The 16,259-nt window shown below is 49.5% G+C and overlaps 1 long non-coding RNA gene across 1 annotated transcript; it reads left to right on the top strand.

Moving 5' to 3' along the window:
- The first annotated feature begins 6,980 nt into the window (after positions 1-6,980).
- On the top strand, positions 6,981-7,738 carry LOC115640212. Its single transcript, XR_003997843.1, has 2 exons — positions 6,981-7,017; positions 7,663-7,738. It is a non-coding gene; the product is annotated as an uncharacterized LOC115640212 (long non-coding RNA).
- The last annotated feature ends 8,521 nt before the right edge of the window (positions 7,739-16,259 follow it).

Below are 16,259 nucleotides of genomic sequence, written 5' to 3'. Positions count from 1 at the left end.
ACTGAAAATCCAAGCCAGGCTCTGAAAATCAAAGGGCTTTTTACATTAGCAATAAGATTCTGCCATCAGGACCGTCTAGAATTTGGCCAATTTGCCACTGATGCAACAGACAGAAAAGACTCCACTTTGCTTTTCCAGAGCTGGCTCAATCTGCAGTGGGAACTTCATGCAAAAACCAGGTCAGGGAAGGAAGCAGGTGTGGCCTAAGACACACAGGGCACAGTTTTTAAAACTGAGTGCACCAGTGGCGGGGGTATAACTTCATGTACAATCGCCGCCCTTGTGGGTGATACTATGATCCATTTTACTCTTTTCCAGTTGGGTTTTACAAGAGGTTTCATGAGTCTTAAACAATGAGGTTACTATTTGAGTATCAATGCACAGGCTAGATGCCTAACATGGCCAGTGTTGTTTTCTTCCACCACCTGGAATCCAGGAGCTAACCGAGCATGCCCAACCTACAAGGGATGAGAGGGATTGTTTAAGAAGTTCTTAGCATCGGCTGCAGACTCAAATAAAGTCAGTTTTACTTTGCAGGCCATTGGAAAATCCTAAAGCTCTGAACTGAATTGACAGAAAATACCTGTTTTGCCATGCAAACAACATTGTAGTAGTGGTTATAGTTCAGTCATGGGAAAACAGAATTAGAAGCCATTTGGATAAAAGCTCCAAGGCTCAGACTGTGTATGGAAACTTACCTTTCGTTGCACACTTCATGTACTTTCAGCAAAGAGCACTTTGTGGGAAGTACTGTTTGCTGAACGTGTAACACTGCTCACATGGATGGATAGCACACAGACATTCATGTGCAGAAAAACCTACACCAAAAACTTCAAACATGCGAACAAGCACATGGCCACAGCACACAAGGGTCACTGCATGAAAACACCTAGCTGCGTCCCCAAGATAACACATCACACAAGTGAACAAAGAATGCAGGGAAAAACCGGTGGATTCAAATAAGGTGCAGTTCAAACCCCTTCCAGTTTACCTCTGGCTTACCTTGCTCTCTCTCTGCTTTCAGCAGGATGCCTTCGCCTCAGCTGCAAGTGTGTGGCTGGCACACAGACGTGCTAACGTACTTAATGTGTGTCAAGCAGGAGTTCTGGAGTGCGATGCTGCTTCCTTCCTCCAATGATTGGAATCTGTGAGCCAAAGAGCCCCTGTTTTATCCTTGCCTTAATGCTGATGTCACAGACAAAGCCAGCCCTCAAAAAGCCAGGGCATTTTCACGTCAGTTTCCCTCCCCATAACCCATTATGTTAATTTTTATCAAATCAAGAAAGGGATTTTCATGACTCATGAGGGCGCTTAATTTATCTTGGGATTCTAATATTTTCTTCATTTGGACAAATCAGATAGCTTGGAAATATGCTAATCTTTCCCCCATGTCAGCCATTATTTCCTGCGTAAGGAGCTGGACCTCATCAAGGAATGTATGTTGTGCAGACGCATTGCAGAAGGCGCACACTGGTAAGTATCTGCATGTGGTTGTTGAATTAAGCTGCAGTGGTGTAAATCCCACTTGGTGCTTCTAAGTTAGGAGTTTGTAGCAGTGTCAATTTCTTTACTGCCGGCAAGCCTGTACAGCTCATACGTCCCAAATGTAGGCCCAGGCCTGTCCACTCCATTGGGGGTCAGCCCAGTGCCCTGAGGGTCTCTCAAAATGTCTAGTTCAGTTACTGACCAGCCTCAAATTTTGTCACCGCCTACCCATCTGGAGCTCCTCAGTTTGGGGCACCGTCGCTGGCGTAGCAGACTTCCCTCTGTCTCTGTGTCCAGTTCAGTCAGTCCATCTCTCTCAGGGTTCATCTCCCAAAGGGGCGGGGGTGTTGAGGAATCCAAGTCCCTGCTGCTGGAGAAACTCTCACAAAGCTGTTGCCGCTCCTGGCAAAGCTCTCAGCACCAGCCTTGTTGCCTGGTGGAACATGCAGTTCATTCCCCCTTCCCCTCGGCTATCGGTGTCCTTTTAAATTCTTCCTCCGCTGGGAGGAGGCTATGTACCTGCTGAGGGGCAGGGCACCCCTAGTCCAATACTGGATCAGTGAGGGGCCCGTAGACCCCATCACAGTGAACAGAGTATTCCCCCTTCCTCCTCCGCAAATCAGCATGGGTTGACAAAAGCCAAAAGAGTAACATGGAATAAGAACAGCTGGTACAGGGAAGGAAGCTCATTTAGCCCTGATACAGCCTGCTGGGACCTTTAAGAATCTGTTCTGACAGCATTTCACAGCCTAATCTTTAGGAGAATGATGCATGTATAAGGAATGGCAGAGCAGTGATGCTTAGTGCTACAGAGTAATCACCTTTGTGAGGCCAATAAAAGATAAAGTAGCTACAAAGCTAGAAGCAGCTGATTTGAACTAACCCCAAACCTGGGAGGGGAGTTAACATGGAAATAGGGAGACCAGATGTCGTAATTTTATAGAGACAGTCCTGATATCTGGGGCTTTGTCTTATATAGGTGTCTATTACCCCCTACCCCCATCCCAATTTTTCACACTTGCTGTCAGGTCACCCTGCATGGAGATGAGAAATCTAAGAAAAGCTAACACAAAGGGATCAATACATTTGTGAAACCAATGGAAGCTGAAGCTGCATTGTCCGGCACTGGGGGCAAGTGTGACGAAATCATCTTGATGAGCTGCCCACTTGTGAGTAACTGATCACTGCTTACTGTGTGTTTTGCTCTTATCAGGATCTGTTAGACCTAGTGGCTGAGTAAGTGAATCTCTCTATCCAACAAGGGGAAAAAATGCTGGAGAAGGAGGCCTGTTAGTGTATGAAGCGGAGGGACAAAATGACATGGCTGGGATATTGACCGCCTTTGGAAATCTGCCTTCAGCAAGAGAGACAATGAGAAGATGTTTGGGCAATTAATAATAAATGGAGACATGTTATAAACATAATCAGCAAGTCCTACTTAGCATTAAACTGCGTCCAAGTAGTTAAAATTGCTCCTGCCAACGAGGTCAGTCCTGCCGTCCCAATAATGATTTTTCTGTTTGGTTTGCTGGTTTTTTTGTGTGTGTGCAAAACCGCCAGTGAACCAAAAAGTCAGTTATTTGCCCAATACTAAGTGCAACTGAATAGGCTCCAGTGGTGAGAGTATCACTTTCCTAACAACCATGGATATTCTGGTCCGGTAACAGTCAATATGGACATGACTGACATCCATGCCTAAGAGCTATTAAAGTTGCTAGGCATCTGGATCCTGAATCCCCACTGCAGCTTGAGATCCCTTCCGCTCTTGCTGCCTGCCCCAGAGCATTTCCCCTCTCAGGACAATTTGGCTTTCACTCTTCAGTTGAGTTTCCCGCCAATTCTCCAGGCTTCTCTCCTTACACTGGTTTTACTTTATTTTTTCTCTTTTATTCTTTCATTTCTTTCCCCCATTTTGGTTCAACCTACCCTGTACTTGACTCTCCACACCCTATAACCGCTTCCCACTAGAGCCTCCCTTCTCTCATGACTTGTAGGTCACACTCTCCAGTTTCTGGGTCTCCCTCTCCCAGGCTCCCTGCTCCTGGGGAGCCTCCAGCTTCTCCCCCAAACCGCAAATCCTAATTACTTCTGTGTCCCTGCCACCCCCACGTCTGCCTGTCCCCAGCCCGGCTGTTAATTCTACTCCTCCACCCTCACATCACTTCTGCCCCCAGCCCCGCCCTCAGTTCTGCCCCTGCAGCCCCACGTCTGCCCTCAGGGCCCCTCTGCTCCTCCTGCAGCCTCAGGGGTTCTTCCCCCTCCCCCTCCCATCCCTGGGGTGCAGGGGGGGGAGGAGCTTTCAGGGGCCATAGAGATGAGCTATCGGGGTTGAGTAGACAGGAGACCTCCAGGGGCAGGTCCTAGAGACCACACTGTGTGAGGCTAGAAGGGCCGATGTCAGGCTCCTCTCCCCCCCCCGCACCCCGATGGTCTCAGGGACACAGGCGGAGCCGGGATCCTACCCCCAGCACCCGGAGCCAGGGTCGGATTCTCTCCCCAGGGATGGAGCCCGGCGGGAAAGTGAAGATCGGGGCCTCGTCACCAGCATCGATAAATGTCCCCTGCCCCTGGTCACAGTCCAGACAGACCCAGATCCTGCTGGGGGCCGGCTCAGGGGCAGGGGGGTCACAGGGGAGGGGAGAGCCCAGAACTGATCCAATACATCCCCCACAGCCCAGATCCCATCCTCAGGGCTGATCTGTCCCTTCCTCCTCACAGACTCTCCGGCCACCCCCACAGCCCAGCCTCCCTCCCCTCCACCTCCCAGCAGTGACTCCTCGAGGTGAAACCCTCACAGCCCAGCACAAGGAGCTCAGTGTCAGGCAGATCCTACCATGTGTCTCCCCATCTCGCAATTTTGCAATCCTCAGACAGGACGAGGTGGGTCTTAGTGTCCACCCGCCTGCTTTTCCTATCCCTGTTCTGACCCTTCCTGCAGGCTCCTGGGAAGTCTTCCTGGGAAGGGGATCTAGTCGTTAAAAGAGAAAAAGCCTCCAGCCTGCCAGACCTCTTAGCACAACACTGAAACTGTTAAAGAGCCATTCAAGGGGTAATGAAGACATTTTACAGGCATTTGCCAACCTCCAGGTATCTACTGTCAGTTTCTCAATGTACTGACAAAAACAGTCGTGCATGACTGTAATACTTCTGGCTAAGAGGTGAAAACATTCTTTATAGATTCATAGAGTCATAGACTCTAGGACTGGAAGGGACCTCCAGAGGTCATCGAGTCCAGTCCCATGCCCTCATGGCAGCACCAAATACTGTCTAGACCATCCCTGACAGACATTTATCTAACCTACTCTTAAATATCTCCAGAGATGGAGATTCCACAACCTCCCTCCTTAGGCAATTTATTCCAGTGTTTACCCAACCTGACAGTTAGGAACTTTTTCCTAATGTCCAACCTAAATCTCCCTTGCTGCAATATAAGCCCATTGCTTCTTGTTCTATCATTGGAGGCTAAGGTGAACAAGTTTTCTCCCTCCTCCTGATGACACCCTTTTAGATACCTGAAAACTGCTATCATGTCCCCTCGCAGTCTTCTCTTTTCCAAACTAAATAAACCCAATTCTTTCAGCCTTCCTTCATAGGTCATGTTCTCAAGACCTTTAATCATTCTTGTTGCTCTTCTCTAGACCCTCTCCAATTTCTCCACATCTATCTTGAAATGCGGTGCCCAGAACTGGACACAATACTCCAGTTGAGGCCTAACCAGCACAGAGTTGAGTGGAAGAATGACTTCTCGTGTCTTGCTCACAACACACCTCTTAATGCATCCTAGAATCATGGTTGCTTTTTTTGCCACAGCATCACACTGTTGAGTCATATTTAGCTTGTGGTCCACTATAACCCCTAGATCCCTTTCTGCCGTACTCCTTCCTAGACAGTCTCTTCCCATTCTGTATATGTGAAACTGATTATTCCTTCCTAAGTGGAGCACTTTGCATTTGTCTTTATTTAACTTCATCCAGTTTACGTCAGACCATTTATCCAATTTGTCCCGATCATTTTGAATTATGACCCTGCCCTCTAAAGCAGTTACAATCCCTCCCAGTTTGGTATCATCTGCAAACTTAATAAGCATACTTTCTGTGCCAAGATCTAAGTTGTTGATGAAGATATTGAAGAGAGCCGGTCCCAAAACAGACCCCTGCGGAACCCCACTTGTTATACCTTTCCAGCAGGATTGGGAACCATTAATAACTACTCTCTGAGTATGGTTATCTAGCCAGTTATGCACCCACCTTATAGTAGCCCCATCTAAATTGTATTTGCCTAGTTTATCGATAAGAATATCATGCAAGACCGTAGCAAATGCCTTACTAAAGTCTAGATATACCACATCCACCACTTCTCCCTTAGCCGCAAGACTCGTTATCCTGTCAAAGAAAACTATCAGATTAGTTTGACATGATTTGTTCTTTATAAATCCATTCTGGCTATTCCCTATCACCTTACCATCTTCCAAGTGTTTGCAGAGGATTTCCTTAATTACTTGCTCCATTATCTTCGCTGGCACAGAAGTTAAACTAACTGGTCTGTAGTTTCCTGGGTTGTTTTTATTTCCCTTTTTATAGATGGGCACTGTATTTGCCCTTTTCCAGGGCTTGACTACACTGGAGAGTTGCAGCGCTGGTGATGGGTTTACAGCGCTGCAACTTACTCACCGTCCACACTTGCAAGGCACATACAGCGCTGGAGCTCCCTGGCTGCAGCGCTGGCTGTACTCCTGCTCTGCCTCGGATATAACTATTGCAGCACTGGTGATGCAGCGCTGCTCCGCCAGTGTGGCCACCCAAAGCGCTGTAATTGGCCTCCAGAGGTATTCGGAGGTATCCCAGAATTCTTGTTCAGCCACTCTGCTCATCAGTTCGCACTCTACTGCCCTGGCCTCAGGTGACCTGCCCTTTAAATGTCCCGGGAATTTTAAAAATCCCCTTCCTGTTTGCTCAGCCAGGTGTGGAGTGCAATCAGTGAATCTTTGCAGGTGACCATGGCTCCACGCGCCAAACGAGCCCCAGCATGGAGCAATGACGAGTTGCTGGACCTCATCAGTGTTTGGGGTGAGTAAGCTGTGCAGTCACAGCTGCGCTCCAGCCGTAGGAATTACGATAACTATGGGCAGATATCAAGGGCCATGCTGGAAAGGGGCCATGACCAGGACACGGTGCAGTGCAGGGTTAAAGTGAAGGAGTTGCGGAGTGCCTATTGCAAAGCCCACGAGGGAAACCCCCACTCCGGCGTTGCCCTCACTACCAGCCGTTTTTACAAGGAGCTGGACACGATACTTGGGGGTGACCCCACTGCCAATCCGACAACTACAATGGGCACTTCAGAGCAGGGAAGGGAGGGTGGGGGAGAGGAGGAGGGGAAGGGGGCAGGAAACCAAGAGTGAGGGTACTAGGGTGGAGGGAGACACCCCGGAGTCCCAGGAGGCATGCAGCCAGGAGCTCTTCTCAAGCCAGGAGGAAGGTAGCCAGTCGCAGCAGCCGGTACTTGGTGAAGGAGAAGCAGAGAAGCGGGTTACCGGTAAGCGGCTTTTATTTTCAGGCTGGAAACTTTTCAGGAGAGGAGAGGGGGTTAGAGATGCATGCATGCATGCCTAGATGTGGAATAGCCCATGTGGTCTATGATGTTGTGATAATCGGCCTCGGTAATCTCTTCAAAAGTTTCAGCCAGAGCGTGGGCAATGCGCTTGCGCAAGTTTATAGGGAGCTCCACTGTGGTCCTTGTCCCAGTCAGGCTAACGCTTCCATGCCACTGTGTCGCGAGGGGTGGGGGACCACTGCTGCACACAGACAAGCTGCATAGGGGCCAGGGCGGAATCCGCATTGCTGTAGAAGACCCTCTCGCTCTTCCCAGGTGACCCCACAGCAGTGAGATATCTTCCAGGATTAACTCCAGTGGAAAATGTTGGGAGAGTGTTCAGTGTAGGTGCCCCTGCAGCTGTTTGCTTTCCCCAAAGCACAGAAACCCCTGCACATCCCTGAAGCAATCAGTCCCCCTTACTCACCATTTTGTGGCTTCTGTGGGTTATGTGCACTCTGTTTGTTATGGGAAAAGTATGCTAAAGTGAAGACTATAAACTCCTTCACTGTGTGAGAATAACTGTCTGGAGGAGATTATAAACAATGCTGCCTCTGTTAACTGTTGCCATTTTTGCCTTTCGAAAAGTGTCCTTCACTACTCGACTGCCCGCATCATCGACTGCTCAGAGGCTACAAAACCTCAGGAAGAAGCCGCGAAAAAGCAAAGAAGACATGCGGAAAGCAGTTATGGATCACTCTGCCAGAGAGAGTAAAAAACTGCAGGACTGGAGGGAAAGGGAAAGCAGGATCTGCCAGAGAAACACAGTGGCTAAGAAGAAAAGCACAAAACAGCTGATAAGAATCCTGTCGCGCCAAGTGGACTCTATCCAGTCACTCGTAGCCATGCAGGAAGAGCACTACCGTGCCGCCCCCACCCCCCAGTCCCAAAGCTCTTTCCCTTGTGCCCCAATGTCAGCTCCAAACCCCCTTCCCCAGCATCGAGGTTCTTACCACCACCAGCTGCCCCAACACCTGTACATTCACCAACCCAGCCCTGAGAACTACGACCCTTACTCTCTGCACTCAACCCCCATCACCATGCAGTATTTTCATCCTGAAGTGCAGCAGTCATTGCACAGCACTCCAGACAGGACCTATTCAAACCTGTGACTGTACAGTTCACCACCCCACCCGCCTGCCCTTTTAGGTTCCCAAAATGTTGTGTGTGTGTCAAGAAAGTTATTTTCTTTTCAATAAATGAATTCTTGGCTTTGAAAACAGTCTTTCTTATTGCAGAAAGTGAAAGATACCATAGCCCAGGAAAGAAACAGGCACTGCAAATCATTTCAGGAAAAAGAGATTCCTACTGACATTCTAACCACTGCACTTCACTCCCGTGCAAGGCACCAAACATTACTGTTGGTTTTCAACCTCAAATTCCTCTCTCAAGGCATCTCTAATCCTTGGAGCCCTGTGCTGGGCCTCTCTACTAGCCCTGCTGTCTGGCTGTGCAAATTCAGCCTCCAGGAGTTGAACCTCAGAGGTCCATTCCTGACTGAATGTTTCACCCTTCCCTTCTCAAATATTATGGAGGGTACAGCACACGGATATAACCTCAGGGATGCTGCTTTCCCCTAAGTCTAGCTTCCCATACAGAGATTGCCAGCGCCCCTTTAAACAGCCAAAAGCACACTCCACAGTCATTCTGCACCGGCTCAGCCTGTAGTTGAACCGGTCCTTGTTCCTGTCAAGCTTCCCTGTATACGGTTTCATGAGCCAAGGCATTAATGGGTAAGCGGGGTCTCCAAGGATCACAATGGGCATTTTAATGTCCCCTACTGTGATCTTCCGGTCTTGGAAAAAAGTCCCAGCCTGCATCTTCCTAAACAGGTCACTGTTCCAAAAGATGCGTGCATCATGCACCTTTCCAGGCCAGACTGTGTTAATGTAAATGAAATGCCCACGGTGATCCACAAGCGCTTGGAGAACCATGGAGAAACACCCCTTCCGATTAACATACTCGGACACTAGGTGGGGTGGTGCCAGAATAGGAATATGCGTCCCCTCTATCGCTCCTCCACAGTTAGGGAAACCCATTTGTGCAAAGCCATCCACAGTGTCCTGCACGTTCCCCAAAGTCACGGTTCTTCTTAGCAGGATGCAATTAATGGCCCTGCAAAATTGCATCAACACAATTCCAACGGTCAACTTTCCCACTCCAAACTGGTTTCTGACCGATCAGTAGCTGTCTGGAGTTGCCAGCTTCCAGATTGCAATAGCCACCCTCTTCTCCACCGGCAGGGCAGCTCTCAATCTCGTGTCCTTGCACCGTAGGGTGGGAGCGAGCTCAGCACAGTCCCATGAAAGTGGCTTTTCTCATCCAAATGTTCTGCAGCCACTGCTCGTCATCCCAGACTTCCATGACGATGTGATCCTACCATTCAGTGCTTGTTTCCCGAGCCCAAAGGTGGCGTTCCACGGTGCTGAGCATTTCCGTGAATGCCACAAGCAATTTAGTGTCATACGCATCAAGCTACTCGATATCATCGCCGGACTCCTCATTGTCACTTTGGAGCTGAAGGAATAGCTCAACTGCCAAATGTGATGTGCTGGCAAGACTCATCAGCATACCCCTCAGCAGCTCAGGCTCCATTTCCCGCAGACATCGCGCTGCACAGAAACCGTTGGGAGAGTCACAATGGCACCAAACGTGGATGGAAAACCAGTGACCGCTGGGATGTGAAGCGATGCATTACGGGGTGTTGGGACAGGAAGCAGAATGACCAGCACCCTTCCGTCCCCGTCCCACAACCCACGGCGCCAAAATGGGACGAGGTGCTCTGTGGGATAGCTGCCCACAATGCACCACTCCCAACAGCGCTCCAAATGCTGCAAATGTGGCCACACTGCAGCGCTGGTAGCTGTCAGTGTGGTCACACTCCAGCGCTTTCCCTACACAGCTGTACGAAGACAGCTGTAACTCCCAGCGCTGCACACCTGCAAGTGTAGCCAAGTCTTCTGAAATCTCTCCCATCTCCCATGATTTTCAAAGGTAACAGCTAGAGGCTCGCATACCTCCTCTATTAGCTCCTTGAGTATTCTAGGATGCATTTCATCAGGCCCTGGTGACTTGCAGGCATCTAACTTTTCTAAGTGATTTTTAACTTGTTCTTTTTTTAGTTTATCTTGGGCTTTGGATGATTTTGTTAGTTGTTTAAAAAAAGCCTCATCCACCTCTTCCACCTGGTTAGGTGGCCTATAGTAGACTCCTAGCACAACATCACCCTTGTTTTTTACCCCTTACTTAGAACACATCAGTCTATAGGACCTTAGTTTAAAACAGGGGTCGGCAACCTTTCAGACGTGCTGTGATGAGTCTTCATTCATTCATTCATTCACTCTAATTTAAGGTTTCGCATGACGGTAATACATTTTAATATTCTTAAAAGGTCTCTTTCTAGAAGTCTATAATATATAACTAAATTATTGTTGTCTGTAAAGTAAATAAGGTTTTTAAAATGTTTAAGAAGCTTCATTTAAAATTAAATAAAGTGCAGAGCCCCCCGGACCAGTGGCCAGGACCCAGGCAGTGTGAGTGCCACAGAAAATCAGCTCGCCTGCCGCCTTTGGCACCCATGCCATAGGTTGCCTACCCCGGTTTAAAATTTGCTTTAAAAATATGTTATTAGTGAGTTGGTGACGATTATAAAATCACATCTCTAAAAAATCCTGACAGTTAGGAACTTTTTCCTAATGTCCAGCCTAAATCTCCCTTGCTGCAGTTTAAGCCCATTGCTTCTTGTTCTATCATTGGAGGCTAAGGTGAACAAGTTTTCTCCCTCCTCCTGATGACACCCTTTTAGATACCTGAAAACTGCTATCATGTCCCCTCTCAGTCTTCTCTTTTCCAAACTAAACAAACCCAATTCCTTCAGCCTTCCTTCATAGGTCATGTTCTCAAGACCTTTAATCATTCTTGTTGCTCTTCTCTAGACCCTCTCCAATTTCTCCACATCTTTCTTGAAATGCGGTGCCCAGAACTGGACACAATACTCCAGTTGAGGCCTAACCAGCGCAGAGTAAAGCGGAAGAATGACTTCTCGTGTCTTGTTTACAATTTTTAATTACTATAGTAAAAGAACATACTTCCAAAATCCTCCTGTCCTTTCTGTCAATCCATTTCTCCCTTCACCGCCCTGTCCCAAAGAGAGCCCTTAGACAGCTGGACAAAGAGTTTCCCTTTCTTTCCTTCTGACTATCTAATAAATAGTTTTAAGCACAATCAGTACCTTAGGAAGAGATGAAGTCATTTGTTAAGCCTAAAATCTTTGGAAACATATTTTTTCAAGTTGGTAGAATTTCTTAAACGTGTATTGTTATGGAGATCACACCCAGTAACTAAGTGTTCCCTTTTTCTAAAAGCAATGAACGTTGTTATGAACACACTAAACCTCTGTGACTGATTATTTTAAAATAATGTCTGTTTCAGTGAGTTAAATATGTAGTAATCTGGAATGATTACTTTATGAAGGCTTAAGAGTACATTTAAAATATAAAATCAGCTTAGAACTGCTGATGAAGAAAATGTAAACCAGAGAAGAGCTGCACCATGTATTCCATAACATTGAATGTTGTATTCAGCAAGAGAGCTGGCTCACCCTTACTACAAAGTTTTTGCAAATAAATGTCTGACAAACTTCAGGGCATATCAAAAAACTTGTAACGGACCTTTTTTATTCTCAAGTGTAGTGCTTTTAATTAGGTACCTTCTGCATGTCCATTCTGCGTGAGGGAGAGTGTACAGGGGTTTCTGTGGGGAACTGTGACTCTCTGCCAGCGTGAGGTGGGCCGGGCGTCTGCTTATTCTTTCTGCCTTGTCCCTCCACCCCCCAGCCTCCCGCCAGGCTGCAACCTCGGGCTGCCGTGGGACATAGGGGCACCAGTTTAATAATATTGCATAGGGCCCCATAAATCCTAAGGACAACCCTGGGGGCGCCAAAAACAGTGCCCCGGCTCATCAGGGAGGAGCCGCCTTCCAGAGGCACCGGAGAGCCAGAGTGTCAGCTTGCGGGGCGGTGAGCTCCAGCCATGGAGGACCCAGTGTGAAGCAGAGGTGAAGGAGTCCTGCAAAGGTGGCGGCATCATTAGCGGGAAACAGCCACGCCCCCTGCCCCTCCTGCCCCGGCTGCATCCTGGCACATCCCCGGGGGCTCCTGCAGGCTGTAGCAGATGCATGTGGGCACCGGCCCCCATGCACCCCCCAGCTCCCCACTTCCTGCACTCGGGCTCTGCGGCTCCCAGGCATGTGAGCCACCACCGGGGCGCGGTGCCTTGAGCCTGCTCCAGGAGGGGCAGCGTTGGCGGCGGCTCACACTCCCAGGCACAGAAAAGCCCGAGTGTGCTGAAGCGGGAGTGGGGGGGTGCACGGGGGTCTCTGCCCGCATGCATCTGCTGCAGGAGCCCCCAGGAGGGAGGACGCCGGGCCGCAGCCTGGGCAGGAGGGGCGGGGGTATGGCTGCTCCTCGCTAGTGGTGCTGTTGCCGCCTTTGCAGGGCTGCTGCCCCCTGTGCAGCGTAGCCTCCTCCATGGCTGGGTCTCGCTGCCCCAGCAAGCGGGACGCTCTGGCTCTCCGGTGCCTCCAGAAGGCGGCTCCTCCCTGCTGAGCTGCTGCTGTGGCCCAAGCCTGGCAAAGCCAGTGAGTGGACTCGGGGTTGGGTCTGCCGGGGTGGGGTGGAGAGGGCTGGGCTCATGGGGGGGCTGTGCTCCCTCCAGGGGAGTTCAGGGGGTGGGGAGGGTGGAACATGGCCTAGGGAGCAGCCCTTGGGCACGGCTGGCCCCAGGCAGGCTGGCCCCTGGGGTTTATAAAGGCTCGATGGGATTTGCTTCTCAATAAACCGATGTTACGGGAGTGAGGGGTGTAAGGTGGAAGTTTTGCCGAGTGCGCAAAATATCCTTTCACCAGCCCTGCTGCTTGGGCGGCTCCATCCCCAGCGGCAGAGACACAGCAATGAAGGTGCCAGATGCTTTTGGTGAGGAGGGATCAGAAGAGGCAGGTACCAGCTTTAAACCCCAGAGGGAAGCTCCCTCCCCTAATACAGCCTCAACTCCCAGGCCAGGAAACAGAGATTTATTGGTACTGTTTGAAGACAGGATACTGGACTATATAGACTGTTGATCTGACCACTCTTGCCATTATGATGTTCTTAAAACTAACCGAGCTGTATCTGCCCCCCACTGTAACCCACTAGACCCCCGTCTCCTCCTAGAGCTGGGATAGAACCCAGGAGTCCTGGCAGGGTCTCTCCCTACAGAGTTAGTAACAAAGTAAGAATATACATTCACATTTTAACCTGTGTCCCTAAAGTGATTTTCCACAAGATGTCAGACCATGTCAGTATTGGACCTCAGTGCGTCAATATTGATTGAATTTTCTTTCTTTAATAAAGGAATTAGATATAGGCTCCTGCCAGCTAATTGCTAACTTACCTGCCAAAACACTAGAGTTTTCAGGTGCCGAAGTAGCCCCTGGAAGCGTGGTTAAATTACCCTCCCCGCCACCACTCCCATTTGAAATGGTGCCCCTAAGTGCACTGTACCCTACCATGCTTCCCCATAAGAGCTGCATTAACAGATAACTTTGCAAGTGACCCCCAGGCCTCTCTACTTCCTTGGCCATATGTCTCCTGTTTCGAGTCTGGCGGCTACTCCAGAAAAAGAGCTCAGCCCTGCCTCCACCTGAGGGATGTGTTGGGTCGAGATCAGCTGGTCGAAGCAGGCAGAGGGGACAGAATCTGAGACTTGATGCTCCTAGAGTGACCTCTTACCTTTATAGACCTGCCCTTCAGCCATACCCAGCTATTTTAAAGTGGAATGTGCTAGTAAATAGACCCATTTTAAACCCTTCACCACACAAGACAAAGCCCGTAGGATTCCTCATTAACTATTTATTTCTCCTCCCCTGGCTCCCTACAGCCACCAGCCACCTTCGAGCTTTCCCTCTTCTCTCCCAGGCTCTGCTCACTTGATTGCAGCAGCTCAGCGGATGGTCCAGCTTTGCTCTTTCACTTCCATTCTTCACTTCTTTGGGTGGCTACATTTGCAACGGAGCAGCCTGATGGAAATCCCTGAGGGTACGTCTACACTATAGGATAATTTCAAATTAACTTAAACCGGTTTTATAAAACAGATATTATAAAGTCGATTGCACGCGTCCACACTAGGCACATTAATTTGGCGGTGTGCGTCCATGGTCCGAGGCTAGCGTCGATTTCCGGAGCGTTGCACTGTCGGTAGCTATTCCGTAGCTATTCCATAGTTCCCGCAGTCTCCCCTGCCCCTTGGAATTCTGGGTTGAGATCCCAGTGCCTGATGGGGCAAAAATCATTGTTGGGGGTGGTACTGGGTACAGCCTCACCCCTCCCTTCCTAAAAGCAGCAGACAACCATTTCGCACCTTTTTCCCTGGGTGAATTGAGCAAACGCCATAGCACAGCAAGCATGGACCCTGCTCAGATCAATAGAGGAATTGTGGACGTTGTAAACACCTCGCGCATTCTCGTGCTCTCTATGGTGAACCATGAACTGCAAAGGCAGGCGAGGAGGAGGCAGCTACGGCAACATGGCGACGAGAGTGATGAGGACATGGACACTGAATTCTCCCTAACCGCGGGCCCCTGTGCTTTGGAGCTCCTGCTGGTAATAGGGGAGGTTCTACCCATTGAACACCGATTTTGGGCCCAGGAAATAAGAACAACCTGGTGGGACAGCATAGTTTTGCAGGTGTGGGACGATTCGCAGTGGCTGCAAAACTTTCATATGCGTAGGAGCACTTTCTTTGAACTTTGTGACTTGCTTTCCCCTGCCCTGAAACGCCATAATACCAAGATGAGAGCAGCCCTCACAGTGGAGAAGTGAGTGGCAATAGCCCTCTGGAAGTTTGCAACGCCAGACAGCTACCGGTCAGTCGGGAATCAGTTTGGAGTGGGAAAATCTACTGTGGGGGCTGCTGTGCTGCAAGTAGCCAAAGCAATCACTAAGCTGCTGTTACGAAAGGTTGTGACTCTGGGAAACGTGCAGGTCATAGTGGATGGCTTTGCTGCAATGGGATTCCCTAACTGTGGGGGGGTGATAGATGGAACCCATATCCCTATCTTGGCACCAGAGCACCAGGGCACCCAGTACATAAACCGCAAGGGGTACTTTTCAATGGTGCTGCAAGCACTGGTGGATCAGAAGGGACGTTTCACCAACATCCACGTGGGATGGCCAGGAATGGTTCATGACCCTCGAGTCTTCAGAAGCACTGTTCTGTTTAAATGGCTGCAGCAAGGGACTTACTTCCCGGACCAGAAAATAACAGTTGGGGATGTTGAAATGCCTGTCGTTATCCTGGGTGACCCAGCCTACCCCTTAATGCCATGGCTCATGAAGCCATACACAGGCCGCCTGCACAGTGGTCAGGAGCTGTTCAACTACAGGCTGAGCAAGTGCAGGATAGTGGTAGAATGTGGATTTGGTCATTTAAAGGTTCGCTGGCGCACATTACTCACTCGCTCAGACCTCAGCCAAACCAATGTCCCCTTTGTTATTGCTGCTTGCTGTGTGCCTCACAATCTCTCTGAAAGTAAGGGGGAGACCTTTATGGTGGGGTGGGAGGCTGAGGCAAATCACCTGGCCGCTGATTTCGCGCAGCCAGACACCAGGGCGATTAGAAGAACTCACGAGGAAGCAGTGCGCATCAGAAAAGCCTTGAAAACGAGTTTCATCACGAGACAGGGTACGGTGTGACTGCCTTATTTGTTTCCCCTTCATGAACCTCCCCGCCTTTATTGATTCCTGTCCTTTGAGCAACCCACCCTCCCCTTCGATTGCAGCTTACTTAATGAAATAAAGTTACTATTGTTTAAAAAGCATGAAATTATAAAAAGAGGAAGAGAATTAACAAGGTATCCCGGGTGTGGTTTGGGAGGAGGATAGGAGGGAAGGAAAAGGCCCTTAAGGACATTTCAATGTAATGACAGCCTTTTGGTTGGACTGTCCACGGGGGTGGAGCGGGAGGGTGCAGAAAGCCTTCCCCCTTGCGTTCTTACACGTCGGGGTGTGGAAGATATGGAACATGGTGAGTACTGAGGGTGATTAAACCATGGGCTGCAGCGGCACTCTGTGACCCCGCTGCTCTTCCTGAAGATCCACCAGACGTCGGAGGATATCAGTTTGATCACGCAGCAGCTCCGGCGTTGCATCC

This window comes from Gopherus evgoodei, unplaced genomic scaffold (genome assembly GCF_007399415.2).
Source record: "Gopherus evgoodei ecotype Sinaloan lineage unplaced genomic scaffold, rGopEvg1_v1.p scaffold_245_arrow_ctg1, whole genome shotgun sequence".
NCBI lineage: Eukaryota > Metazoa > Chordata > Testudines > Testudinidae > Gopherus > Gopherus evgoodei.
Note: the sequence above shows the minus strand (reverse complement) of the source record. Positions and strands in the feature narration are given on the sequence as shown.